A 6,000-nucleotide genomic window follows, 5' to 3' on the forward strand; every position below is an offset into this window, starting at 1 on the left:
ACAGAAGTGGCTTTAGCCAGGGACATGAGCTGCTGGAGTGTCCACTGCACACCTCCAGTGGGCTTCAGCACCCACACTGAGCTGCAGGAAAGAGGGAAGGGGACAGGTGAAAGCTGCAGCAGACAGAGGTAGTGATGCCTGGTCACAGTTAGAGCTGTTTAAACACCGTGGTTAAAACAAACAGCTATTTCAATGTATTGAAACCCATTATGCTCCATTTTCAAACAAAATGGAACACAAGTTGTTTGCCACAGTCAGAAGTTGCTCCACAGTCTTGACAGAATACAATCAAGCACTCTGTAGAGAGGAAAGGCATAACACAGAAGCTCTTTGGCCCCTTGGCCTTCACACATGGCTGGTGAGCCTGGGGCTCCTGGGCAGGGCTTCCAGCTCACTTGGGTGTTACATGACAGGCTGCCTTCAGCCACGTGTGCTCAGACTCCCCATTGCCCTCCACCCTCTGACACCACACGGACCTGGAAATCCCCAGAGCTCCCAACAGTTGCCCTTTTATCAGGGATGAGCACTGGTACTGTCATGAGAAGCTCTCGTTGCTTATCAGACATGTGAAGCTGAGGAGGATCATGCCCTGGCAAAGTAGTAAATGTGTTAGAAGGACAGAAATGGAGACCCAGCCAGAGGATATCTCACAGTGTGCTGCAGACCAGCTGCTTTGTTTGGCAAATGATAACTGGGATAAATCCTTGGAAACTGTAGCATCACAGAGAAGATTCAAGGGGGAGTCAGAACCTAGACAAATCAGGCTTACATTAAGCAGACTGACCTCCAAACACAGACAAATTAAGCACTTGCAGAGAGCTGGGGACTACCTATGCCAGTTTCAGAAAGCCAGATGATTTTGGCAGATGTAGCCTGACTCTGCTTCCAGAAACAAGAGCAGTAATACTCAGTGGTGTGCGTAATGCTGCAAAGCTTGAACTGATTCCAATGATGAATTATTTTCTCTCCCATCACCAAAAGAGTGACAAAAATTATCAGCCCAGAACACACAGGTAGGTAACACTCAGTGTAGCGTTACTGAAAAGTAGAAAGCAAAACCAAACCAAATAATCATATAATAGGCAAAGAAGAAATAAAGGTCTAGTAGGAGAAAGTCATGTACTACAAGTGGATTCAACAGAAATTTTGCAGTCTAACTTCAGTCATGCTACTGAAGTTTTCTTTGAAAAGGCTGTTACAGTTAGACATAAAATCATGTGGGTTGCTCCTCTGCCCTCCCACTGGGGCAGATAAGCAATCAAAACAAACACATTTATCTGAGCTATCTGTTAATCCTCTGCATAAATAACATTTCACCATGCAAGTTGTATTGGGCTTAGTGTTCCTTGAGCATTGAGAAGCTTAGTGAAGTAGTTCAGTCCTTATCCTGTGAGCACAACCACAAAATCCAATCCATGTTTGCATGTCCTAAGGTTACCCAGGAGACAGGGATAAGGGCCATCTTTGGTCTCTGCACAAAATGGAGTGCTCCAGTCCACCTGAATCTCTGTTTCTTGGTAGAAGGGAGTAGATGAGGAGAGCCTGGCACAGGGTTTGAGGCAGACAAAGATACAGTCACTTTTCCTTAGGTTAGCAGAAATATTCATGAGGATCTCTTTCTTTCAAAGCCAAGAAGTTCCTTAGTTTGTTCTTTCAGCATTCTGAGTCTGGTGTGGGAGATCCCTGCAGAGCTGCTGGTTAGAGGAGGCTGAAGGCTGGCTCAAGGAAAGTGGGGTTAAGGGTTCTGTGCTGCAGTCAGGGAGGCAGAGCTTGACTGGGGAGAGGTAAGCAGAACCCTTTCAGAAATGCTGACAAACCTGAAAGCTCAGGGGATACTTTACAGAGCATAGCTGCCAGGCACAGAGTGCAGCTCAGGCTGGCTGAAGAGTTTGGAAGGTGAATAAAGAGGGTGGTGCTGCTGGGGTGTGCAGGCATCAGCCCCAATGCCTTCCCAAGGGATTTCTGTGAACTGCACACCTTGCTACTACAGACCTCCCTGGCTCTTGGCATGATCTTTCCTACAGGTGCACAGGTTCTGAAACAAAGAGCTTTAAATCTAACAGCAAAAATCTCAGGCAAACATTCCTAATAACAATTTTGAGTCAAAATTTGACTCAGAATTTATTCACCACAGACATGTTCAATGACATTAATATACCCTGTAACATCCAAGATTTTTTTATAGGCACTCCCAAAAGTCCACTCAGTTTATTGCATCATGGTATACATGTTTTGTTTCTTTTAATTACTACCAGGACACCCCATCTATCTTTGTTTAATGGATAACCCAAGTTTTATCCAGCTAAACAGTGCTTTATCAAATTTGCTGTCCTGGTTAGACAATTACTATTAAGTTTTCTGAGGTGTGCAAGCCTACAGAGTGGCTCCCTTACTGCACCTGCAAGGTATTAATCAAGTTTTCTGGGGTGTACAGACCTTTAACTACTTAATTTCCTCATGGTGTCTTTCTTGTTCTATAACATCTAATTTATCTCTAGTTATATGATAAGCATAAAACAATTCTTTATTAAATTTTGTTCTTCATCTATTGACTAAGTTCTCTAAGGGGTAGGTGTCCATGGAGTTCCTTCCTGCAGGTGCAATGAGGTAATTTCTTAGAGTTTTCTACTGACACTCAACCAATACAGATCTAAGTCAAAACCAGCAAAAATAAAACATTCAAACATTCCTTAATAATTAAACACAGTTAATTACAAAATTTTTAAAGAATCACAAAACTCCATAACTCACTGTCAGTTCCTTCTGGATACAGGACTTCGCCAGGAAAGGAAAGGTCACTGGCTGAATCTGAGGCCATCCAGACACACACAGGTTTTATTTGGAAATACCTTTCTCCTCCCTGACCCTCACACTATGTTGGTGATTTTTGAACTTTGTATTGGAGGGGCCTGGTTTTGCAAGGTAAGCTGCAAAGCCCTGGAAGGAAAAGGAGCTACCTGAATATAGAAGTGCTCTGACACGTGCTCCGTCAAATGCTGAGCTTTCAATTCTGGAAGAGGAATTTGGTGAGTGAGGCTGGTAGAGAAGCTGGGGAGAAAAGGTTAAAGAATTTTCCCTCATAAGCCATGTTGTGTGATAGTAAAGTCATCGCCTTGGGTGTTATCTATAAAGGAGGAGATGAAATCTGATAGTCACTCGTGGTGTCCCAAATATGAAGTCGAAAAAGCCATCCAGAGTAAGGCTGAATAGCAATGCTCACTGCTATGGCCGGGGGAGAGGCACAGACCGACCCTTTGCTGGAAGCGCTGTGTGTGACCTGTCCCACACAGCCACTGCAAAACACACACACTGTCTGAGAGGAACGATCTCACACAGAAACCACCCAGCTGTGCGAGAACTCATCTCCTGAGCTGCATGTGATGCCCCTGAAAGGCTGAATGAGCTTTAAGCAGCTGTTTGGTAAATCTGTTCTCCCCTGAGGGCACACTCAGCGGGGTGGCTCTGGCAATTAGGGGCTGCTGTCCTCCCTTCCTTGGTTGAGGACCTTATCATCAGCATCTCAGTAGAGACTGGGTCTTCATCTGAAGGAAGAAGAAGACTTGGCTTTGATAGTATGGTCTTGACTAATCTTCCTCTGTTGGGAAACTGTTTTTAAAGAGCTGCCTTCTTAAATACCATTATTTTTATCACAGTATTATATGTCGTTGTTTTAAATAGCTTACAGAAAAGCAGATTATTTTCTAAAAGTCGGGATCTGATACCAAGTCTGTGAAAATATGTAGTCAAAAGCTCGTCAGATACTATATGTCTAGCACTGATTAAGAAATGTAATTTGGAGCTACCAAAGGTAATTGGTGATAAAAATAATCTTTATTCCAGTTTTATAAATGAGGTAACTGAGGCCTGGAAAAATAAAGTGCTTTGTTCAGGGCTGTATGGAAAGTCTTGGCCATGGCTAGGAGCAGCTTACTAACATCCAAGCCTCTTAGCTGTGTGTCTTCACTACTTTTTCCTGACAAAAACTCAACCTCCATTGCAGATGAGAAAACTCAGTGAGAACAATTTCAGGAGGTTCCTCGTAAGCAGCAAACTAATGAATCTTGCTTTTCCAGATGATTTGCATCCTGAAAGCTCAAATTTTCATTCTCAGTAGACTCCCATGATACCAACACCTTCCCTCACAGCTCCCCCCAACCCCTGCATGTCTCCCTGGACCCAGACACAGCCCCAGCATCTCTGCTACCGTAGGAGAGCCGCTGGTGATGCTGGTGATCCTCTTGAGGAAGAAGGTGACTTTGTGTCTCTCTAATTTACACAGTAGCTGACCTTCACAGAAAACCTATAAGGTCAGCGGTGTCTTTTCAAGTCCTTCTTTGAAATGCAGTTGGACAGGTTCAACAATCCCTGGGAGATCACAATTTCTCCAGGGAAGCAGGCTAAAGCTTGAGCTAAAGCACTGGCCACTGTCCGGAGCTGTGGGAAGCACTGTGAATTTTCCTGTTCAGCAAGTTGGCAAGGGGGACATTTGGGAAATAATCATGGAAACATAGAACGCCTGGGCTGGAAGATACCTTTAACATCATCTAGTTCCAATCTTTATGCCATGGGCAAGGATGCCTTTCACTAGATCAGGTTGCTCAAAGCACCATCCAACCCGGCCTTGAGCTCTTCCAGGGATGTGAAATAGTCTAATTTCTCAGTACTTACCCTTCTTGTCTTCCAGGAAATCACAGCAAGGATTACTGTGCTGCTTTGTGGATGTTCCTCAGCAGCTTGCCATCTCCCCAGTGAGCATGTCACTGCTGGAGGCCACAAAGCCATGATTACCCTCAACCACAGGCTAGTGGCTGTGTGATCAAGTGCCATCTTATCCTGGTAGAGAACTTTGGGCAAGCTTCTAGCCACCCTATGGTTTACCTCTCAGGTTTGTAGGAGTGGCACTAAAGAGCACTGGCAACCAGGATTTAATAAGAGTAGTTAAAAGGCTGTTAATTGTACAGTTGTTTTCACTGCTATTCATAGATTGTCTTGTTTACTGGCTGTCTTCTTCCTCCTGCATCATCCTATGTGGTTACTTATGTACCAGCCTGCCGAATGCAGGGAGCACAGCACAGTGTGCCTTGGCTGGTTTGAAAGAACCAGAACATTTAAACCAAGCCATACAGCTTGGGCAAGAAGCCTCAGAGTCCATCTTAGAACATCAGCACCACAGCCCCTTTCTGACTTCATCACACTGAAAACAGTGCACTATCTAGTGCTGTCCAACAGCAGACACTATGGCAACATTTCAGACATGTTTTCTGAAAAATTTAAAACTTATTTCCATAGCAAAAATCCACATTTTCTTCTTTTGTGCACTTCAGTAGTGACAGTGATTGCAATAGCTGGGGGTGGGGATGGGGAAATCAACTGCCAAAAGCTTGTAAACTTTAAAACAGAAAACTGTGACCTGGCATCTGTGAAGCTGAGAGCAATGGAGCAAAATCCATACACAGATGTCAACTACAGAAAAACCATTTGTTAGTACTATCTATACTTACAATCACGTACTTTGATGTCTTTTTTCTCTGTAAAAATGTGAAATGACCATGGAAAAGAAAATCATGACTGCAGAATGCATCTCCTGAGGTGTATTTGTGAGACGAAATGTGAACACCAAACTGCAAGGTTTTACCTAGGCATCCTCTGAAATCTCAAATATGACTCTTTTCACTTGTACAGTCTGCGAGGTTTTATCTCTTTGTCTTCTTTTTTGTATCTTCATTTCACTTACACTACTTTTCCTTGTGTCCTGATTTATTCTTCCATTGTCCTCTCTTGCCTCTCTTCTTCCATCCTCACAGCCCCAGTGCACTTCAGGCTGTCATCCCCAGCAAATGGTGCTAATCCTCACCTCCCACCCTACCTGCAATTATTGCCCAGTAGGAAGCAGGACACCCAAATGGCGGAGAGACTTCCAACACACAAAGAGGTTAAAAATGAGATTCAGAGAACAGAAAGCTCAGAGGAAGCCTCTGCTTTGGGCTGAGTGGGATCCTT

At 44.0% G+C, this 6,000-nt stretch overlaps 1 long non-coding RNA gene across 1 annotated transcript in view; it reads right to left on the reverse strand.

Moving 5' to 3' along the window:
• Positions 1-2,889, reverse strand: part of LOC131576715 (uncharacterized) — a 36,208-nt gene extending 33,319 nt beyond the window's left edge. Inside the window, exon 1 of the long non-coding RNA XR_009277053.1 lies at positions 2,752-2,889. This is a non-coding gene — a long non-coding RNA (uncharacterized LOC131576715). The remainder of the gene's footprint in view (positions 1-2,751) is intronic.
• Between the last annotated feature and the right edge of the window lie 3,111 nt (positions 2,890-6,000).

This window comes from Poecile atricapillus, chromosome 2, assembly GCF_030490865.1.
Source record: "Poecile atricapillus isolate bPoeAtr1 chromosome 2, bPoeAtr1.hap1, whole genome shotgun sequence".
In the NCBI taxonomy this organism is placed as follows: domain Eukaryota; kingdom Metazoa; phylum Chordata; class Aves; order Passeriformes; family Paridae; genus Poecile; species Poecile atricapillus.